The sequence below is a fragment of the Globicephala melas genome, chromosome 6, assembly GCF_963455315.2.
Source record: "Globicephala melas chromosome 6, mGloMel1.2, whole genome shotgun sequence".
Taxonomy (NCBI): Eukaryota; Metazoa; Chordata; class Mammalia; order Artiodactyla; family Delphinidae; genus Globicephala; species Globicephala melas.
In genome coordinates this window covers 81682247-81705802 of record NC_083319.1, presented here as the reverse complement: position 1 = coordinate 81705802, position 23556 = coordinate 81682247, and the positions used below count along the sequence as shown (strand labels likewise).

The following is a 23556-nucleotide window of genomic DNA, read 5'->3' as shown; positions in this document are numbered from 1 at the left end:
CATCTGATAAGGAACTGTTATCCAAAATATACAAAAAACTCTTAAATCTCGGCAATAAGAAAATAAACAACCTGTTTAAAAAAATGGGTCAAAGACCTTAAGAGACACCTAACCAAAGAATATACACAGATTACAAATAATCATAAAAAGATGCTTCACATCATAAATCATAAGTGAAATGCATATTAAAACAATGAAATATCAATGCACACCTATTTGAATGGCCAAAATCCAGAATACTGACAAAACCAATTGCTGACAAGGATTTGTAGCAACAGGGACTCTCATTCATTGCTGGTGGGAATGCAAAATGGTACAGCCACTTTGGAAGACAGTTTTTCAGTGTCTAACAAAACCAAACATGTTCTTACCATATAATTCAGCAATCTGATTCCTTGGTATTCACCCAAGGTTGTTAAAAACTTAGGTCCACACAAAACCCTGCACATATATGTTTACAGCAGATTTATGCATAATTGCCAAAACTTGGTAGCAACCATGATGTCCTTAGGTTAATGGATAAATAAACTGTGGTACATCCTGACAATGGAATATTATTATTCAGCACTAAAAAAAATGGTCTAACAAGCCATGAAAATACATGTATAAAACTTAAATGCATACTCCTAAGTGAAAGGAGTCAGTCTAAAAAGGCTATGTACTGTATGATTATTATATGATATTCTAAAAAAGGCCAAACTATTGAGACAGTAAAAAAGATCAGTGGTTGCAACGGTTTGGGAGGGAGTGATGAATAAGTGGAGTAGAGAAAATTTTTAGAGCAGTGAAAATACTCTGTATGATACCACAATAATGGATACATGTCATTATACTATTATCCAAACCCATAGAATGTGCACCACAAAGAGTGAACCATAACATAAACTATGGACTTTGGGTGATTATGATGTGTCAGTGTAGGCTCATCAATTGTAAAAAAAGTACTACACTAGTGCAGACTGTTGATAATGGGTGAGGTTATGCAGAAAGTATATGGGAAATCTCTGTACCTTCTTAATTTTGCCGTGAACCTTAAACTACTCTAAAAAAATTAAAACAGTGCTGTGGAATAAACGAGGATGCAAAACAAGACTACTGCATAAACCAATAATTATAAAACTGGGGTTTTATGGGGCTTATCATATATAAAGATGTATAAAGGAGGCAGAGGTACATTGGAGCAGTTTCTGTATGCTGTTGATATTATGTTAGTATTAACTGAAACTAGACTTTTAAGGATAATATGTTAATTTTAATCCCCAAATCAACTTTAAGAAAATAAATCCAAAAGTATAATCATAAAAATAATAAGAAGTTAAAATTGGTACCCTAGAAAATATCTAATTACAATAACAGAAGGCAGTAACTTAAGAAGGGAAACACAAAAGATGAAAGACATACAGAAAACAAAGAGCAGAAAGTGATGCCAGGGGCAGAGACAAGATGGACAAGTAGAAGGACTTGAGCTCACCACCTCCCACTTAAACACCAAAATCACAACTAACTGCTGAACAACCATCGACAAAATCACTGGAACCTACCAAAAAGATATCCTATATCCAAAGGCAAAGAAGAAGCCACAATAAGATGGTAGGAGGGGCACAATCACAATAAAATCAAACCCCATACCCATTGGGTAGGCAATGCAAATATTGGTAAATAATTAGATTGCAGAGATTCTCCCACAGGAATGAAAGTTCTGAGTCCCAGGTCAGCCTCCCCTAGGAGTCTGGCATCAGGAGAAGGAGCCCCCAGAGCATCTGGCTTAGAAGGACACAGGGTCTGATTGCAGGAATTCTACAGGACAGTGGGAAACAGAAACTGCACTCTTGGAAACTGCACACAGGTTCTTGTGCACACCAGGACCCAGGAGAAAAAGCAGTGACCTCATAGGAGCCTGGGCATGACCTATCTGCTGGTATTGGAGGGTCTCTGTGGAGGCAGGGGGCAGCTGTGGCTCATTGTGGGGACAAAAACACTGGTAGCAGCAGTTCTGGGGAGGACTCATTGGTGTGAGCCATAGTAGAAGCTGCCATTTTCTCACCAAGACCTGGCCCCACCCAACAGACTGTAGGCTCCAGTCTAGACTAGTCTGTAGACTGCTAGGGTGCCTCAGGCCAAACAACCAACAGGGCAGGAACACAGCCACACCCATCAGCAGACAGCCTGCTTAAAGTTTTCCTGCACAGCTTCCCACTAAACAAACCACTTGACATAGCCCTGCCCACCAGAGGGACAAGACACAGCGCCACCCAACAGTGGGAAGGAACCAGTCCCTCCCACCAGAAAGCCTACACAAGTGTCTTAGACTAGCCTCAACCACCAGGGGGCAGATAGCAGAAGCAAGAAGAACTGCAACTTGCAGAATGGAAACCGCAATCACAGAAAGGTAGACAAAATGAGACGGCAGAAGAATATACCCCAGACAAAGGAACAAGATAAAACACCAAAAGAACAACTGAGTGAAGTGGAGATAATGCCTATCTACCCCAAAAGGAATTCAGAGTAATGATACTAAAGATGATCCAAGATCTCAGAAAAAGAATGGAGACACAGACCAAGAAGATACAAGAAATGTTTAACAATGACCTAGAAAATGTAAAGAACAAAAGAAAACAAAAACAAAAGATGAACAATACAATAACTGAAAAGAAAAATACACTAGAAAGAATCAATAGCAGAACAAATGAGGCAAAAGAACAGACAGGTGAGCTGGAAGACAGAATGGTGAAAATCTCTGCCTCAGAACAAAATAAAGAAAAAAGAATGAAAAGAAATGAAGACAGTCCAAGGTACCTCTGGGACAACATTAAATGCACCAACACTCATATTATAGGGGTCCCAGAAGGAGGAGAGAGAGAGAAAGGGCCTGAGAAAATCTTTGAAGAGATAATAGCTGAAGATTTCCCTAACATGAGAAAGGAAACAGTCACCCAAGTCCAGGAAGCACAGAGAGTTCCATACAGCATGAACCCAAGGAGAAACATGCCAAGAAAAACAGTAATCAAACTGGCAAAAATTAAAGACAAAGAGAAAATATGAAAAGCAACAAGTGACAGAAATAACATATGAGGAAATTCCCATAAAGTTATCAGCTGATTTTTCAACAGAAACTCTACAGGCCAGAAGGGAGTGGCAGGATATACTTAAAGGGATGAAAGGGAAAAATTTACAACCAAGAATACTCTACCCAGCAAGGCTCTTGTTCAGAACTGACAGAGAATTCAAAAGCTTAACAGACAAGCAAAAGAATTTAGCACCACCAAACCAGCTTTACAACAAATGCTAAATGAACTTCTCTAGGTGAAAAAGAAAGGGCCACAACAAGAAACAAGAAAATTACAAATGGAAAAGCTCACCAGCAAAGGCAAACATACAGGAAATGTAGGAAATCATCTACACACAAATATGATATCAAAACCAGCAATCCTGAGGACAGTACAAATGCAGGATACTGGAAATGCATTTGAAATTAAGAAACCAGCAACTTAAAACAATCTTGTTTGTATATAGACAGCTATATCAAAACTTCATGGTAACCACAAACAAAATATCTACAATAGATACACACACAAAAAGGAAAAGGAATCCAAACACAACACTAAAGATAGTCATCAAATCACAAGAGAAGAGAACAAAACAGAAAGGGAAGAAAAAAGACCTACCAAGACAAATCCAAAACATTTTTTTAAATGGCAATAAGGGAACAACTCCTACAGAACACCTACTGAACGCTGGCAGAAGACCTCAGACCTCCCAAAAGGCAAGAAACCCCCCCACGTATCTGGGTAGGGCAAAAGAAAAAAGAATAAACAGAGACAAAAGGATAGGGATGGGACCTGCACCAGTTAGAGGGAGATATGAAGGAGGAGAGTTTTCCACAAACTAGGAAGCCCCTTCGCGGGTGGAGACTGTGGGTGGCGGAGGGCAAAAGCTTCAGAGCCACGGAGGAGAGCACAGCAACAGGGGTTCAGGGAGCAAAGCGGAGAGATTCCCGCACAGAGGATCGGTGCCGACCGGCACTCACCAGCCCGAGAGGCTTGTCTGCTCCCCCGCCAGGGTGGGCGGGGCTGGGAGCTGAGGCTCGGGCTTCAGTTGGAGCGCAGGGAGAGGACTGGGGTTGGCGGCGTGAACACAGCCTGCAGGGGGTTAGTGCGCCACGGCTGACGGGGAGGGAGTCCGGGGAAAAGTCTGGACCTGCCGAAGAGGCAAGAGACTTTTTCTTCCCTCTTTATTTCCTGGGGCGCAAGGACAGGGGATTAAGAGCGCTGCTTAAAGGAGCTCCAGAGACGGGCGCGAGCCATGGCTAAAAGCGTGGACCCCAGAGACGGGCATGATATGCTAAGGCTGCTGCTGCCGCCACCAAGAGGTCACTATCCACACCCCCCTTCCGGGGAGCCTGTGCAGCCCGCCACTGCCAGGGTCCTGGGATCCAGGGAAAACTCCCCCGGGAGAACACACAGCGCGCCTCAAGCTGGTGCAACGTAACGCTGGCCTCTGTCGCCGCAGGCTCGCCCCGCACTCCGTGCCCCTCCCTCCCCCAGGCGTGAGTGAGCCAGAGCCCCCGAATCAGCGGCTCCTTTAACCCCGTCCTGTCTGAGCGAAGAACAGACGCCCTCCGGCGACCTACACGCGGGGGGGGGGGGGGGGGGGCAAATCCAAAGCTGAGCGCCTGAGAACAAAGAAGAGAAAGGGAAATCTCTCCCAGCTGACTCAGAAGCAGCGGATTAAAGCTCCACAAACAACTTGATGTACCCTGCATCTATGGAATACATGAATAGACAACGAAGAAACCCAAATTAAGGAGGTGGACTTTGAGAGCAAGATTTATGATTTTTTCCCCTTTTCTTCTTTTTGTGAGTGTGTATGTGTATGCTTCTGTGTGAGATTTTGTCTGTATAGTTTTGCTTCCATCATTTGACCAAGGGTTGTATCCGTTCGTTGTTTTTTTTCAATTTTTTAAATTAATAATTACTTTTTTAAAATAACTTTATTTTATTTTACTTTATCTTCGTTCTTTCTTTCCTTCCTTCCCCACTTCAGACAACGAATCATGCCAAATTGAAGAGGTGGACTTTGAGAGCAGGATTTATGATTTTGTCCCCTTTTCCTCTTTTAGTGAGCATGTATGTGTATGCTTCTGTGTGAGATTTTGTCTGTATAACTTTGCTTCCACCATATGTCCTAGGGTTCTATCTGTCCGTTTTTTTCTCTTAATAATTATTTTTTTATTTTAATAACTATTATATTTTATCTTATTTTATTTTATCTTCTTTCTTTGTTTTCCTTCCTTCCCTCCTTCCTTCCTTCCTCCCTCCCTCCTATCTTTCTTTCTTTCTTTCTACTTCTACTAATTTTTTCTTTCTACTTTTTCTCCCTTTTACTCTGAGCCGTGTGGATGAAAGGCTCTTGGTGCTACATCCCAGAGTCAGCGCTGTGCCTCTGAGGTGGGAGAGCCAACTTCAGGACACTGGTCCACAAGAGACCTCCCAGCTCCACATAATATCAAACGGTAAAAATCTCCCAGAGATCTCCATCTCAACACCAGCACCCAGCTCCACTCAATGACGAGCAAGCTACAGTGCTGGATATCCTATGCCAAACAACTAGCAAGACAGGAACACAACCCCACCCATTAGCAGAGAGGCTGCCTAAAATCATAAGTCCACAGACACCACAAAACACACCACCAGACGTGAACCTGCCCACCAGAAAGACAAGATCCAGCCTCATCTACCAGAACACAGGCACTACTCCCCTCCACCAGGAGCCTACACAACCCACTGAACGAACCTTAACCACTGGGGACGGACACCAAAAACAACGGGAACTACTAACCCGCAGCCTGCAAAAAGGAGATCTCAAACACACTAAGATAAGCAAAATGAGAAGACAGAAAAACACACGGCAGATGAAGGAGCAAGATAAAAACCCACCAGACCTAACAAATGAAGAGGAAATAGGCAGTCTACCTGAAAAAGAATTCAGAATAATGATAGTAAAGATGATCCAAAATCTTGGAAATAGAATAGAGAAAATGCAAGAAACATTTAAAAAGGACCTAGAAGAACTAAAGATGAAACACACAACGATGAACAACACAATAAATGAAATGAAAAATTCTCTAGATGTGATCAATAGCAGAATAACTGAGGCAGAAGAACGGATAAGTAACCTGGAAGATAAAACAGTGGAAATAACTACTGCAAAGCAGAATAAAGGAAAAAGAATGAAAAGAACTGAGGACAATCTCAGAGACCTCTGGAACAACATTAAACGCATCAACATTTGAATTATAGGGGTTCCAGAAGAAGAAGAGAAAATGAAAGGGACTGAGAAAACATTTGAAGAGATTATAGTTGAAAACTTCCCTTATATGGGAAAAGAAATAGGCAGTCAAGTCCAAGAAGCACAGAGAGATCCATACAGGATAAATCCAAGGAGAAACATGCCAAGACACATATTAATCAAACTGTCAAAAATTAAATGCAAAGAAAAAATATTAAAAGCAGCAAGGGAAAAACAACAAATAACACACAAGGGAATCCCCATAAGGTTAACAGCTGATCATTCAGCAGAAACTCTGCAAGCCAGAAGGGACTGGCAGGACATATTTAAAGTGATGAAGGAGAAAAACCTGCAGCCAAGACTACTCTACCCAGCAAGGATCTCATTCAGATTTGATGGAGAAATTAAAACCTTTACAGACAAGCAAAAGCTGAGAGAGTTCAGCACCACCAAACCAGCTTTACAACAAATGCTAAAGGATCTTCTCTAGGCAAGAAACACAAGAGAAGGAAAAGACCTACAATAAGAAACCCAAAACAATTTAGAAAATGGGAATAGGAACATACATATCGATAATTACCTTAAATGTAAATGGACTAAATGCTCCCACCAAAAGACACAGATTAGCTGAATGGATACAAAAACAAGACCTATATATATGCTGTCTACAAGAGACCCACTTCAGACCTAGAGACACATACAGACTGAAAGTAAGGGGATGGAAAAAGATATTCCATGCAAATGGAAACCAAAAGAAAGCTGGAGTAGCAATTCTCATATCAGACAAAATAGACTTTAAAATAAGGACTATTAAAAGAGACAAAGAAGGACACTACATAATGATCAAGGGATCGATCCAAGAAGAAGATATAACAATTGTAAATATTTATGCACCCAACATAGGAGCACCTCAATACATAAGGCAAATACTAACAGCCATAAAAGGGGAAATCGACAGTAACACATTCATAGTAGGGGACTTAAACACCCCACTTTCACCCATGGACAGATCATCCAAAATGAAAATAAATAAGGAAACACAAGCTTTAAATGATACATTAAACAAGATGGACTTAATTGATATTTATAGGACACTCCATCCAAAAACAACAGAATACACATTTTTCTCAAGTGCTCATGGAACATTCTCCAGGAGAGATCATATCTTGGGTCACAAATCAAGCCTTGGTAAATTTAAGAAAATTGAAATTGTATCAAGTATCTTTTCTGACCACAACGCCATGAGACTAGATATCAATTACAGGAAAAGATCTGTAAAAAATACAAACACATGGAGGCTAAACAATACACTACTTAATAATGAAGCGATCACTGAAGAAATTAAAGAGGAAATCAAAAAATACCTAGAAACAAATGACAATGGAGACACAACGACCCAAAACCTATGGGATGCAGCAAAGCAGTTCTAAGGGGGAAGTTTATAGCAATACAAGCCCACCTTAAGAAGCAGGAAACATCTCGAATAAACAACCTAACCTTGCACCTCAAGCAATTAGAGAAAGAAGAACAAAAAAACCCCAAAGCTAGCAGAAGGAAAGAAATCATAAAAATCAGATCAGAAATAAATGAAAAAGAAATGAAGGAAACAATAGCAAAGATCAATAAAACTAAAAGCTGGTTCTCTGAGAAGATAAACAAAATAGATAAACCACTAGCCAGACTCATCAAGAAAAAAAGGGAGAAGACTCAAATCAATAGAATTAGAAATGAAAAAGGAGAGGTAACAACTGACACTGCAGAAATAAAAAAGATCATGAGAGATTACTACAAGCAACTCTATGCCAATAAAATGGACAATCTGGAAGAAATGGACAAATTCTTAGAAATGCACAACCTGCCAAGACTAAATCATGAAGAAAGAGAAAATACGAACAGACCAATCACAAGCACTGAAATTGAAACTGTGATTAAAAATCTTCCAACAAACAAAAGCCCAGGACCAGATGGCTTCACAGGCGAATTCTATCAAACATTTAGAGAAGAGCTAACACCTATCCTTCTCAAACTCTTCCAAAATAGAGCAGAGGGAGGAACACTCCCAAACTCCTTCTACGAGGCCACCATCACCTTGATACCAAAACCAGACAAGGATGTCACAAAGAAAGAAAACTACAGGCCAATATCACCGATGAACATAGATGCAAAAATCCTCAACAAAATACTAGCAAACAGAATCCAACAGCACATTAAAAGGATCATACACCATGATCAAGTGGGCTTTATTCCAGGAATGCAAGGATTCTTCAATATATGCAAATCTATCAATGTGATAAACCATATTAACAAATTGAAGGAGAAAAACCATATGATCATCTCAGTAGATGCAGAGAAAGCTTTTGACAAAATTCAACACCCATTTATGATAAAAACCCTGCAGAAAGTAGGCATAGAGGGAACTTTCCTCAACATAATAAAGGCCATTTATGACAAGCCCACAGCAAACATCATCCTCAATGGTGAAAAACTGAAAGCATTTCCACTAAGATCAGGAACAAGACAAGGGTGCCCACTCTCACCACTATTATTCAACATACTTTTGCAAGTTTTAGCCACAGCAATCAGAGAAGAAAAGGAAATAACAGGAATCCAAATCAGTAAAGAAGAAGTAAAGCTGTCACTGTTTGCAGATGACATGATATTATACATAGAGAATCCTAAACATGCTACCAGAAAACTACTAGAGCTAATCAATGAATTTGGTAAAGTGGCAGGGTACAAAATTAATGCACAGAAATCTCTGGCATTCCTATATACTAATGAAAAATCTGAAAGTGAAATCAAGAAAACACTCCCATTCACCATTGCAACAAAAAGAATAAAATATCTAGGAATAAACCTACCTAAGGAGACAAAAGACCTGTATGCAGAAAATTATAAGACATTGATGAAAGAAATTAAAGATGATACAAATAGATGGAGAGATATACCATGTTCTTGGATTGGAAGAATCAACATTGTGAAAATGACTCTACTACCCAACACAATCTATAGATTCAATGCAATCCCTATCAAACTACCACTGGCATTTTTCACACAACTAGAACAAAAAATTTTGCAATTTGTATGGAAACACAAAAGACCCCGAATAGCCAAAGCAATCTTGAGAACGAAAAAAGGAACTGGAGGAATCAGGCTCCCTGACTTCAGACTATACTACAAAGCTACAGTTATCAAGACAATATGGTACTTGCACAAAAACAGAAAGATAGATCAATGGAACAGGATAGAAAGCCCAGAGATAAACCCACACACATATGAACACCTTATCTTTGATAAAGGTGGCAGGAATGTACAGTGGAGAAAGGACAGCCTCTTCAATAAGTGGTGCTGGGAAAACTGGACAGGTACATGTAAAAGTATGAGATTAGATCACTCCCTAACACCATACACAAAAATAAGCTCAAACTGGATTAAAGACCTAAATGTAAGGCCAGAAACTATCAAACTCTTAGAGGAAAACATAGGCAGAACACTCTATGACATAAATCACAGCAAGATCCTTTCAGACCCACCTCCTAGAGTAATGGAAATAAAAACAAAAATAAACAAATGGGACCTAATGAAACTTCAAAGCTTTTGCACAGCAAAGGAAACCATAAACAAGACCAAAAGACAACCCTCAGAATGGGAGAAAATATTTGCAAATGAAGTAACCGACAAAGGATTAATCTCCAAAATTTATAAGCAGCTCATGCAGCTCAATAACAAAAAAACAAACAACCCAATCCAAAAACGGGCAGAAGATCTAAATAGACATTTCTCCAGAGAAGATATACAGACTGCCAACAGACACATGAAAGAATGCTCAACATCATTAATCATTAGGGAAATGCAAATCAAAACTACAATGAGATATCATCTCACACCAGTCACAATGGCCATCATCAAAAAATCTAGAAACAATAAATTCTGGAGAGGGTGTGGAGAAAAGGGAACACTCTTGCACTGCTGGTGGGAATGTGAATTGGTTCAGCCACTATGGAGAACAGTATGGAGGTTCCTTAAAAAACTACAAATAGAACTACCATATGACCCAGCAATCCCACTACTGGGCATATACCCTGAGAAAACCAAAATTCAAAAAGAGTCATGTACCAAAATGTTCATTGCAGCTCTATTTACAATAGCCCGGAGATGGAAACAACCTAAGTGCCCATCATCGGATGAATGGATAAAGAAGATGTGGCACATATATACAATGGAATATTACTCAGCCATAAAAAGAAACGAAATTGAGCTATTTGTAATGAGGTGGATAGACCTAGAGGCTGTCATGCAGAGTGAAGTAAGTCAGAAAGAAAAAGACAAATACCATATGCTAACACATATATATGGAATTTAAGAAAAAAAATGTCATGAAGAACCTAGGGGTAAGGCAGGAATAAAGACGCAGACCTCCTAGAGAACGGACTTGAGGTTATGGGGAGGGGGAAGGGTGAGCTGTGACAGGGCGAGAGAGGGTCATGGACATATACACACTAACAAACGTAGTAGGGTAGATAGCTAGTGGGAAGCAGCCGCATGGCACAGGGATATTGGCTTGGTGCTTTGTGACAGCCTGGAGGGGTGGGATAAGGAGGGTGGGAGGGAGGGAGACGCAAGAGGGAAGACATATGGGAACATATGTTTATGTATGACTGATTCACTTTGTTATAAAGCAGAAACTAACACACCATTGTAAAGCAATTATACCCCAATAAAGATGTTAAAAAAAAAAAGAATGTTTAAGATGATGGTTAAGTGGTATATTCAGAAATGTTTACATTAAATAAGCATATCAGAAATGCCCCTTAAAAAAAAAAAAAAGAGGTCTCAAATAAACTAACCTTCCACCTTCATAACTAGAAAAAATAGAGCAAACTAAACCCAAAGCAGGCAGAATTGAGGAGAGAATAAATATTAGATCAGAAATAAATTAGAGAATAGATAATTGATACAGAAAATAAATAAAACCAAAAGTTGGTTCTTTGAAAAGATAAACAAAACTGACAATTTTTTAGCTAGACTGACAAGAAAAAAAAGATACTCAAATTACTAAAATCAGAAATGAAAGATACTATTTCTGACCTTACAAACATAAAAAGGGTTATAAGGGAATAATATTAACTGTTGTATGCCAGCAGATTAGATAATGTAGATGAAATGGATAAATTTCTAGAAAGACACAAACTACCAAAACTGAATCAAGGAGAAATAGGATATCTGAATAGCCTTATAACAAATAAAGAGATTGAACTGGTAATCAAAAACTTCCCACAAAGAAAAGCCAAGGCTCCAAAGGCCTCACTGGTTCATTCTACCAAACATCTAAAGAAGAGTTAAGGAACTCCTGTAAAAAATATACAAGGAAGGGACACTTCGCAAATCATTACCATGATACCAAAACAAATAAAGAAATCACAAGAAAACTATAGACCAATATCACTTATGAATATAGATGCAAAGATCCTCAATAAAATGTAAGCAAACAGACTCCAGCAACATATAAAAAGGGTAATACACTATGACCGAGTGGGATTTATTCCAGGAATGCAATGTTGATTCAATATATGAAAAGCAATCAGTGTAACATAACATATTAATAAAATAAAGAAAAAATTATAATCATTTCAATAGATATGGAGAAAGTATAGGCATGCCTCATTTTATTATGCTTCACTTTATCACACTTTACAGAGAGAGGTTTTTTTTTTTTTTTTTACAAGCTTAGGGTTTGTGGCAACCCTGTGTTGAGCAAGTCTATCGGCACCACTTTTCCAACAGCATTTGCTTACTTCATGTCTCTGTGGCACATTTCGGCAATTCTTACAATATTTCAAACTTCTTCATCATTATGATATTGGTTATGGTGATCTGTGATCAGTGATCTTTGATGTTACTATCGTATTAATAATTGCTTTGGGGTGTCACAGACCACAACCATTTAAGACGGCGAACTTAGATAAATGTGTGCATTCTGACTGCTCCACTGACCAGCTGTTTCCCATCTCTCTCCCTCTCCTTGGGCCTCCCTATTTCTTGAGACACAACAATATTGAAATTAGGCCAATTAACAACCCTATAATTGGCCTCTAATTATTCAAGTGAAAGGAAGAGTCACATGTCTCTCACTTTAAATCAAAAGCTAGAAATGATTAAGCTTAAGGAGGAAGGCATGTTTAGAGCTGAGAGAGGCCCCAAGCGAGGCCTCTATGCGTCAAATGGCCAAGTTGTGAATACAAAGGAAAAGTTCTTGAAGAAAACTAAAAGGGCTACTCCAGTGAACACACAAATGATAAGAAAGCTTAACAGCCTTATTGCTGATGTGGAGAAAGTTTTGGCAGCCTGGATAGAAGATCTAACCAGCCACAACATTCTCTTAAGCCAAAACCTAATCCAGGACTCACTTCAATTCTATGAAGGCTGAGAGAGGTGAAGAAGCTGCAGAAGAAAAGTTTGAACCTGCAGAGGTTGGTTGATGAGGTTTGAGGAAAAAAGCCATCTCCATAACAGCATAGTGCAAGGTGAAGTAGAAAGTGCTGATGTAGAAGCTGCAGTAAGTTGTCCAGAAGATCCTAGCTGAGAAAATATATGAAAGTGGCTTAAATAATAGCGTTCCAATGTAGACAAAACAGAAGAAGATGCCATCTAGGACATTCATAGCTAGAAAGAAAAAGTCAGTCTGACTTTAAACCTTCAAAGGACAGGCTGACTCTCCTGTTAGGGGCTAATGCAGCTGGTGACTTTAAATTGAAGCCAGTACCCATTTACCATTCCAAAAATCTTAAGGCCCTTAATAATTATGCTTAATCTACTCTGCTTGTGCTCTATCAATGAAACAACAAAGCCTGGATGACAGCACACTTGCTTACAACATGGTTTACTGAATATCTTCAGCCCACTGTTGAGATCTATTGCTCAGAAAAAAAAGACTCCTTTCAAAATTTTACTGCTCATTGACAATGCACCTGGTCACCCAAGAATTCTGATGGAGATGTACAGTGAGATCAATGTTGTTTTCATGCCTGCTAACAAAACAACCATTCTGCAGCCAGTGAATCAAGAAGTAATTTTGATTTTCAAGTCTTATTTAAGAAATACATTTCATAAGGCTATACCTGCCATAGATAGTGTGATTCCTCTGATGGATCTGGGCAAAGTAAATTGAAAACCCCCTGAAAAAGATTCACCATTATAGATGCCATCAGGAACATTTGTGATTTGTAGAAAGAGGTCAAAATATCAACATTAACAGGAGTTTGGAAGAAGCTAATTCCAACCCTCATGGATGACTTTGAGGGGTTCAAGACTTAAGTGAAGGAAGTAACTGCAGATGTGGCGGAAATAGCAAGAGAACTGGAAGTGGAGCCTGAAGACGTGCCTGAATTGCTTCAATCTCATGATAAAAATTTAATGGATGAGGAGGTGCTTCTAATGAACGAGCAAAGAAAGTGGTTTCTTGAGATGGAATTTACTCCTGGTGAAGAAGCTATGAGGGCTGTTGGAATGACAACAAAGTAGTTAGAGTATTACATAAACTTAGTTGATAAAGTAACAGGAGAGTTTAAGATTCACTCCAGTTTTGAAAGAAGTGGGTAAAATGCTATCAAACAGCATTACATGCTACAGAGAGATTGTTTGTGAAGAGTCAATTGATGTGCAAACTTCATTGTTGTCTTATTTTAAGAAATTGCCACAGACACCCCAACCTTCTGCAACCACCATCCTGATCAGTCAGCAGCCATCAACATCGGGGCAAGACCCTCCACCAGCAAAAAGATTACAACTAGCTGAAGGCTCAGATGATGGTTAGCATTTTTAGCAATAAAGTATTTTTTAATTAAGGTAGGTACATTTTTTAGACATAATGCTATCACATTTAATAGACTACACTATAGTGTAAACATAACTTTTATATGCTCTGGGAAACCCCAATATTCATGACTCACTTTATTGCAATATTCACTTTATTGTGGTTGTCTGGAACTGAACCTGCAATATCTCTGAGGTATGCCTGTATTTGACAAAATCCAACATCTTTTCATGATAGAAGCACCCAACAAACTAGGAAAATATAGAAACTTCTTCAGCTTTGTCAAGAGCATCTTGTCAAGAAAAACCTATGGTTATCATCATGCTTAATGGGCAAAAACTGAAAACTTTCCCCCAAAGATCAGGAAAATGTCTTCTCTTACCATTCCTTTTCAACATTGCATTGGAGGTTTTATCTTGGGCAATTAAACACGGAAATAAAATAATAAGCATACAAATTGGAAAGTAAGAATTAAAACTATCTCTATTCTCAGATGACATGATCTTGTAAAATCTACAGATTACACAAATGATTAGAGCTTACAAATGAGTTCAACAAGGTTGCAGGATACAAAATCAATATACAAAAATCAATTGTATTTCTATAATCTAGCAATGAACAATCAAAAATGAAATTAAGAAAACAATTCTATTTACAATAGCATCACAAACAATAAAATACTCAGTGATTAATTTAACAAAATAAGTGCAAGACTTGTACACCGTAACAACAAAATATCATTGAAAGAAATTAAAGAAGACCTAAATATATGGAAATACGTCCCATATTCATGGATTAGAAGATTCAGTAATATTAAGATGGCAATACTCACCCAACTGATTTCCAGATTGGAGGCAATCCTTATCGAAATCCCAGCTGTCTGTTTTGCAGAAATTGGCAAGTTGGTCCTAAAATTTCATACGAAAATGCAAGGCACCCAGAATAGCCAAAACAATCTCAAAAAAGAAGAACGAAGTTGGAGGACTCACACTTCTGGATTTCAAAAATTAATACATAGCTACACTACTCAAGGCAGTATGGAACTGGCATAAGGATAGATAGGTTGATTCGTGAAATATAATTGAGACTCCAGAGATAAACCCATACGTTTATGGACAATTGATTTTTGACAAGGGTACCAAGACAATTAAAAGGGGAAAGAACAGCCTTTACACCAAAAGGACAACTGGATAGCCACACAGAAAGCAATGAAGTTGTACCTATTCCTCACACCAAATTTAAAAATTAACTCAAAATGGATCAAAGGTCTAAATATAAGAGCTCTTAAAAGAAAACATAGGAATAAAATTCAGTAATCTTAAATTAGGCAATGGTTTTCAAATATGACAATGAAAGCACTATCAACAAAATAAAAAATGGAGTTCATCAAAATTAAACACTTTTGTGCTTCAAAGGACCCCATAAAGAAAGTGAAAAAGACAACCGAGAGAATGGGAGAAAATATTTTTAAATCATACATCTGTTAAGAGTCTAGTATCTAAAATAAATGTTACAATTCAGTAAAAACAAAAATAACCCAGTTTTAAAGTGAGTAACAGATATGAATAGATATTTCTCCAAAGAAGATATACAAATGTCCACTAAGCACATGAAAAGATGTTTCACATCATTAGTCTTTAGGGAAATGCAAATCAAAAGCTCAATGAAATACATGCTAGGATGGCTTAAAAAGAAAGATGGTGAGGATATGGAGAAATTGAAACTCTCATGCATTGCTGAAGTACAGCTGCTCTGAAAAATAGTTTGGCAGTTCCTTAAAAAGTTAAACACAGAATTACCATATAACCCAGCAATTCCACTCCTAGGTATATACCCAAGAAAACTGAAAACATATGTTCACATGAAAATAGTTGAACTTGAATATTTGTGACATTATCCACAATAGCACAAAGAGTGGAAACTACCCAAATGTTCATCAACTAATGAATGGATAAATAAAATGTGGTATAGCCATAGAATGTGATATCATTCAGCCATGGGAAAAATGAGGTACTGATGAGACAGGCTGGGACCTGGGACCCTTTGCTGCAAGCATTTGTACCTGGACAAATGTCTCCTTGAGCAACAGAAACTATACAAACTATACAAAGAAACTATAAGAGACTGAAAATAAATGCTGGCACGCACAGTTGGGGTGAATTATGAACAAGATACAAAAAGACCAAAAACCCAACTGCCACTTCTGAGGTGTCAGGAGCAGAAGCAGGGTACTGCGCATGCCCCCTGCACACACCACCACCAAAGGGGTGGGCAAACCACCCCTCTGGCCTGACGCCTGGACCCGCCCTTACCCTCACCCCATATAAGGGACCAACTCGCCTCCACTCAGGGAGTGAGCAAGGGAACCTGTTACTTGTTTTTGTTCTCTTCTGCTGCAGCAGGAGTCCCAGTTAGGCCTTGCCTGAATTTAAAGAGGCCAAGAACCCAGGTCAGTTACACTGATGCATGCTACAACATGAATGAATCCTGAGAACATTATGCCAGGTGAAAGAAAAACCAGACACAAAGGGCCACAATGTTGTATGACTCCATTTTTATGAAATGCCCCAAATTGGCAAATTCACAGAGACAGAAAGTAGGTTAGTCATTTCCAGGGACGTGGGGTGTGGGAGAATGGGTAGAGAGTGACTCCTAATTGGTACAGAGCTTGACTGGGGATAATGAGAATGTTCGGGAATAATATAATGCTAATGGCTGCACAACTCTGAATAGACTAAAACCACTGAATTTTATATTGTAAATGGGTGAATTTAGTGGTAAATGAATTATATCTCAATATTTTAAAAAGTAAGTCAGATCACACCATTCTTCTCAAAATGCTTCAACAAGTTCCTAGCTCAGAGAAAAAGTCAAAGGAATACAAGACTCTGTAGAGCCACTGCTCTGACCACTGCTTCTCTGAGCTCATCTCCCAACACTCTCCCACCTGACAGTCCCCTCCAGTCACACTGCCTCCTTTCTGTTTTTTTAAACACGTGATCATGCTCCCACTTCAGGGCCTTTGCATTTGCTTTCCCCTCAGCCCTGGATTCAATCCTCCACATACCTGCAGAATTAACTTCTGCACCTCTGAGGTCTTTGCTTGAATGTCCCCCTTTCAGTGAGGGCTACCCTAACTACATGCCCCAGTATTTCTTTTCCCCATCCCTACCTGGTTCTTCTCTTTTGCATTTATCCCCGTCTAAAATACAGCACGCTTCTCTTATTTATTTCTTACTTCGTATTTATTGTCTGTTTCCTCCCACTAGAATTTAAGGTCCGTGACAGCCAGAATTTTTGTCTGCTTGTTCACTACTATATGCTTCACACTCTACTGGGCAGACAGTAGGTGCTTACTAAATATCTGTTGGTGACTACAGAATAAATGTATGCCTACAGGGATAAACAGATTTGGAGGACCTGTTCCGAGAATGAAAGCATTTCCAGGTTCAAACAACAGACATACAAACGACTTTGGGGATAAACTTTTTTGAAGGTTGGATACTGCCTTTTATCAAACACTTATCCAAGCCTAAGAGCTGTCAGATGTTTTCTGACACCTGCTAGTTAATCATCGTGACCACACATGAAAGTGGCAGGCCCCAGGCCCTTTTCTTTCAGCAGCCAAGCGTGTGAGCTTTGCTCAGCTTCTCATCTTTGATGCCCACATTTTGCTTGTACTTCTTCCTCGATTTCACACAGTGACATGAACTGCTGGGGAACTCTCTCTGTCTCAGGACATTTGTGCTTTGAGTCTGTCTAACTCTGCACAGCTCTGCACACTAAAGACACTCTGGATGTGCCTACTGATAGGAGAAGGAGTCCTCCAGCAGGAACTCCATGCCATCTGACCTCGCAGCCTCCTGAGCTCCAGCCTCCTGAGCTCCAGCAAGCATCTTTGTTGTGCTTCCACATGTGCCCTGCAGGAGCACACATGATTAAATGTACAAACGTTTAACAGCAGGCTCAATGCACAGACTTTTGTATTATTGTTTTTAACTTCTGATTCATTCACTCTAGGGAGTCAGCCTTTCCTTGATGGAGACCTAAAACATGAGAGAGAGAAGTTTTTGGGGCTTCTAAAAAATCATAGTGCTTTCAGGAATTTGAGTCTTAGCACGAAAAAATCCCATCTGCTGCTGCCATCTCCACTTTCTGTTTTGCGGATAAAATAGCTCTTGCTTTGTGTCTGTGTGTAGAGCGTGGCAAAAAGATAGGAAACTCAAAAATGTCAAAGGACCATTTCTGTCATCTTCAAAATCTCTTTCTCCTCTGGTATCCTGAGATGTCTGTCCTCTTTAGTCGCAAAAATGTTTTCTCAGGCTTCCCTGGTGGCGCAGTGGTTGAGAGTCTGCCTGCCGATGCAGGGGACACGGGTTCGTGCCCCGGTCCGGGAAGATCCCACATGCCGCGGAGCGGCTGGGCCCGTGAGCCATGGCCACTGGGCCTGCGCGTCCGGAGCCTGTGCTCCGCAATGGGAGAGGCCACAACAGTGAGAGGCAAAAAAAAAAAAAAAAAAAAAAAGGAAGTTTTCTCTGCAGCAGCTGATCCTACCTGTGCTAATGATTTCAAGTAGCACCTGTAATCCAAATTAGTATAATCCAGAATCTAGCCCCAACACACCTGTTTTTGGTCTGCCTAAATATCCCACAGGTCCTTCAGCTTCTTTCTATCCAAGACTAACTTGTTATCTTTCCACCAAAACAAATTTTTTAAAAATTTAATTAAAATTAAATTTATTTATTAATTAAATTAAAATTTATAAAATTAATATGAAATAAGAACCCCTGGTTCTCCTTCTGTTGTCAAGCCTGACTAATAGCATTACTTTCTCCCCCTCGAGGAAACCAGGAAATTCAAAATCAAGCTTGGCTCTCTGCTTTGTCTCCATGCAAATTCTGTCAGTCACTAAATGACTGCTTTGACCTTATTTTACTGAACTTCCTAAATTTTCCCGACCAGATATCTTTTGAAGAAGGATTACCCTCCTGCTCACACTCAAAAGCCAACAGTGGGGGCTTTCTTCTGCTCACTGCTTGAAAGCTGACTGCCCTCTACTCCCATCTTGCAACACTGATTACTTGGGTGACTGAGAAAATGAAACCAGTTAACCAGTTGTTCTCCCCAGCCCCTGCTGGCTGGCCTGGTGCTGGGCCTGGGTTCTGCCTTGTGCTAAGGAAGATCTGGCTCTGTTACCGAACCAAACTTGGGTCCACTCGCCCAACACACAACTACACCCAAATCTACCAACACTGGGCTGTGGTGAAGGAAAGTACAGTGGTTACTGCAAGGGACCCAAGATGCGGCCAAGCAAGGAGAGCAGGCAGCTCATGCTCAAAAGACCCAAACTCCCTGATGGCTTTCAAGGAAGGGTTTTTTAAAACTGTATGAGGGAGAGGGTCACAGTGTCTATCATCAGCTCCTGCACAGTTCTGTTTGGTTGATGGCGAGGTAACAGGGTGCTATTTCGGGAATCTCAACCATCAACCTTCTGGCTCCAATCAGTCTGGGGTCTAAGCCCTGTGAGGTCAGCACGCAGTTAACTTCTTCCACCTGGTGGGGGTTTTAAGTATCTGCAAAACAACTCAAGGATAGGTCTCAGGACTTAACTATAGCCCTTGATGAGGAACTAAAGGTCCTTGACTTTGTTTTATGCCTAAACTATTATTATTTTGTCCAGCTGGACTGTTTCCTTTGTTTTTGCATTATCTCATTTCTGATTAAATTTGCCCTTGGAACTCAGGAAAGGCCTAACAGGCTAAAGCTTTTCTACAAACAAGATGCCAGGACACAGGGCGTCTGTGCCCAGGAAGGCCCCACAGGGTCCTGCTCGGTTTCAACCGTATCACTTCCAGCCTATGTGAGCTTGGATGTGATATTATATGCATGCATGCAATAACACAGAAATCAGACCTATAAACATAGGTTATTGTAAGAAAGCATGGTAAATGCATAAGGTTGTAGAGATCCATAGGTTATCCCATTCTACTGGGCTGAGCCTCCCTAGATTTCTAAGGAAGGCTGTGCAAATTTTGCAGCTTCCATTTTTACTTTCAGGGAGAACTATACTATGGGAATCCCCACTACTCAGAAGCTGAGTCCCTCTCCCGTTTCACCACCGTGCTGCCTCCTGAAAGTGGGCAAATGAGGCCCATGGTTCCCAGGGGTCCAGGCCTAACTCTAAAGCCCGGCTGGGGCTGTCTAAATCAATCCTGAGGTCCCATCCAATTGTCCAATAAAGGATAAGGCCCAGAGGGCTGAGACATCTGTTGCCTAGTGCACATGCATTATTCTCAATGAGAACATTATTTCTTTACAAACACAGATTCATTATTCTGAATCCTAAGTGTGAACCAGGAATTGGAGCTAAGAGAATCTTACATTTAGAGCCCTAGGCTCAGCTACTGTCCCACTCCTCCTAGGGAGACATCTCTCTCTGCACCCAAGCCCCGCTTTCTACAAGAGCTTATATTAAGGAGACTGAAGCCGGAATTAACTGGACTATATACCGTGGGCCACTGCTTTGCCAATTGAACAGGAGCGAAGGACGAGGCTGCCCCCAAGTGGGAAACCCGCAAAAAACAGCGACGCTTCCAATCAGCTTGCAGTTCAGTTCAAGAAACTGAACGGGCTCTGCATTTCCAGCTCGCAGGAATTCCCCTCCTAGAAAGCTGCTGGGGAGGAAATTAGGGTGCATATTCTTTTACTATTACGGGGGGGGGGCTGAGAAAACAGAATAGGCGGACCCGTTGTCTCCCAACCTCCCGACCCTATAAAGCACCTGGTTAAATGCAGACTCCGGATCCTCGCCGCGGAGATTTTGATTTGCTAAGGCAGCAGCAAACCCTGCTGCTAAGGCAGCAGCAGACCCTGGGAACCTGGGGTCTTGGTTTCTAACCAAGGGCTACTGATCATCCGGCAGATTTGGAAATTCTTGGATGGGAAGCAACTTTCTGTTTTCCTTCCCGGGTCTCGAGCAGGAGCCGAGCTCTTGTGGGCCATGGGAACCCAGAAGTTGCTGTCTTCTCCTGAGCTTTCTCGCAGCCCCCAGCCGCCACTCTGGCGTCTCCCCAGCAGCCACTGCGGAACCCCGCCCACCAGCCCCGCGTCGGCCCCGGGTCAGCCCAACCACCGTGGTTTCCATGGCGACCCGGGCTGCGCCGCGTGCAGCTTCCCTAGCGCAGTGTAAGGTTGCATCTCTGCCCTAGCGTCCACCGCCCGACCGAGAAGGGGCTTCTAGTCCAGGACAGTCAAGCTAAGAAGTTACTTTTATTATTAATATTGATTTGAGTATTTCTTGTGCCCTTTTCTTATTTAAAATAAGCTGTAAGAGTTTTGTTTTTTCTGGGGGGTGGGGGAGTAGGGGGAGAGGAATTCGTGTGACGTGTCTTTCTAGTAGTTTTTTTTTTTTTTTTGCGGTACGCGGGCCTCTCACCGCCGCGGCCTCTCCCGCCGCGGAGCACAGGCTCCAGACGCGCAGGCCCAGCGGCCACGGCCCACGGGCCCAGCCGCTCCGCGGCACGCGGGATCCCCCCGGGCCAGGGCACGAATTCGCGCCCCTTGCATCGGCAGGCGGACCCCCAACCACTGCGCCACCAGGGAAGCCCTCTAGTACTTTTATGTAACATCTCACCTGCGTATTCCAATGCTTGGGATAGCATTTGGCTGAAAGAATTCATCATTTCTACTTGCCTTAGCGGTTTACCTTTCTTTGCAGAGTCCTTCCGTGGTGCACGCACGAGGACACTTAAGTCTTAAGGCTTATGCATGTAGGTAGTAACCGTCCACACCGAGGTGATTCCCAGACCGTGGGCTTCCTGTTCCTTACTTTGCTATCCCGTCCTGCCCTTCCTTCCAGGGGCTGCTGCCTCTGCCGAACCAGATGGAGGACGTCAGTTTCTCAGGGGGCCCAGGTGGGAACGCGAAGACTGTGCTCTCAGAAGGTCTGGGCGGAGCTTGGCGCTCAGAGTCCTTGTTATTCTAATCAAGGAGCCCCAGCTCATTCTAATCAACTTCCATTAGGAGAGGGCCACAGCTTCTGGAAGGGCTGGGTTTTCTGGTTGTCAACCCTTGGGCCTGGGCATACTCTCAAAAGGTGCCATAAGTAGCATGGTCCTACCCCGGGGGGCCAGTCGGCTTTTCTTTTTTGTCATCCAGGAGGACCAATGAGTTAGGGTGCTTCCTTGGGGCAGTTTGGCTGTTCAGGATGGCCAGAGGCTAAGTGGAAACCTAGGCACCTCAGGTTGATGTTGATGTGTGGAGTAAATGCTGGGGAGAAATGGGGAGCTCTAGGGAGGGGTGTTGCTTTTACTTTTCTCAGTAACCCAATGGGGAACTATTATTATTTCAACTTTACAGAAGAAGAAAGGGGAGAACAGAAAACTTCAGAAACTTGCCCAGTGGTGGAGTCCAGAATTAAACCACGCAGGGTCTGGCTTCCAAGCTCGGTACCTGAACTTAGTTTCATTTTCTTTTCACATAATTGAGCTTTTATTCAAGCCTCACCCCTCATTAATTTTTTAAAAAATTTTTATTGGAGTATAGTTGATTTAAAACTCATTAATTCAAGGAAATTCATTCACTCATTTAACAGCTGTTTCATCTCCCCCTTTCCCGAACCCCTCCAACTGTAGTTCCATGGGGACAGAGACAACCACATCAATTTCATTGTGTTCAGGAATGTTTGCTCTTAGGAAAGTTTGATGAATGAATAAAGAGCAAAGAGAATAAGTGCTTCAGAGTTTTTTTGCGTTTATCATATAAATTAAAAGAAGGAGACATGGGGCTTCCCTGGTGGTGCAGTGGTTGAGAGTCCGCCTGCCGATGCAGGGGACATGGGTTCGTGCCCCGGTCCGGGAAGATCCCACGTGCCGCGGAGCGGCTGGGCCTGTGAGCCATGGCCGCTGAGCCTGCGCGTCCGGAGCTTGTGCTCCGCAACGGGAGAGGCCACAACAGTGAGAGGCCCAAGTACAGCAAAAAAAAAAAAAAAAAAAAAAAGAAGGAGACATAACAGATTTATAATTACCTTTTCTGGGCCAGGCACCTAAGATATTTTATCCCTATTTATTCCTGAAGCATGAGATAGGGATGGAGTGTAAGTTTCACTTGTTTCCTCTCTTTTTTTTTTTTGATGAGGAAACAGGTTAAGACACACTGATCGCTTGTGGTGGAGCTGGGATTTAGACTCGGCATTGTTTGCCTGAATCCCAACCCTACACTTTTCCCATATAACCACACTGCCTGCTGGAGCATCGATCATGACATCATAGGGATCAAGGGGAAGGTAGAATTTTTTTTCTAAGTGACAAACTGGCAAGTGAAAGTTTGATTGTAGGTGTGTTATTCTTTGGCCAGACAACAAGCGCATGCACGAGAGGAGAGAGCAAGTATGTGAGTAATAGCAAAGTGCAGAGGCTGGGAGAAAGTTCCCCATGTCCAGAGGACTGTTCTTTGGC

At 41.3% G+C, this 23556-nt stretch overlaps 1 long non-coding RNA gene across 4 annotated transcripts in view; it reads right to left on the bottom strand.

The window, feature by feature from the left end:
- LOC115840211 (uncharacterized) overlaps window positions 1–21159 on the bottom strand; it is a 50519-nt gene extending 29360 nt beyond the window's left edge. For 3 of the 4 annotated variants that reach the window (XR_009564362.1, XR_009564364.1, XR_009564365.1), the window contains exons 1-2: window positions 20883–21159; window positions 14934–14981 (exon numbers count right to left, since the gene is read on the bottom strand). This is a non-coding gene — a long non-coding RNA (uncharacterized lncRNA). The remainder of the gene's footprint in view (window positions 1–14933; window positions 14982–20882) is intronic. The other variant, XR_009564363.1, reaches the window with a different exon arrangement.
- Between the last annotated feature and the right edge of the window lie 2397 nt (window positions 21160–23556).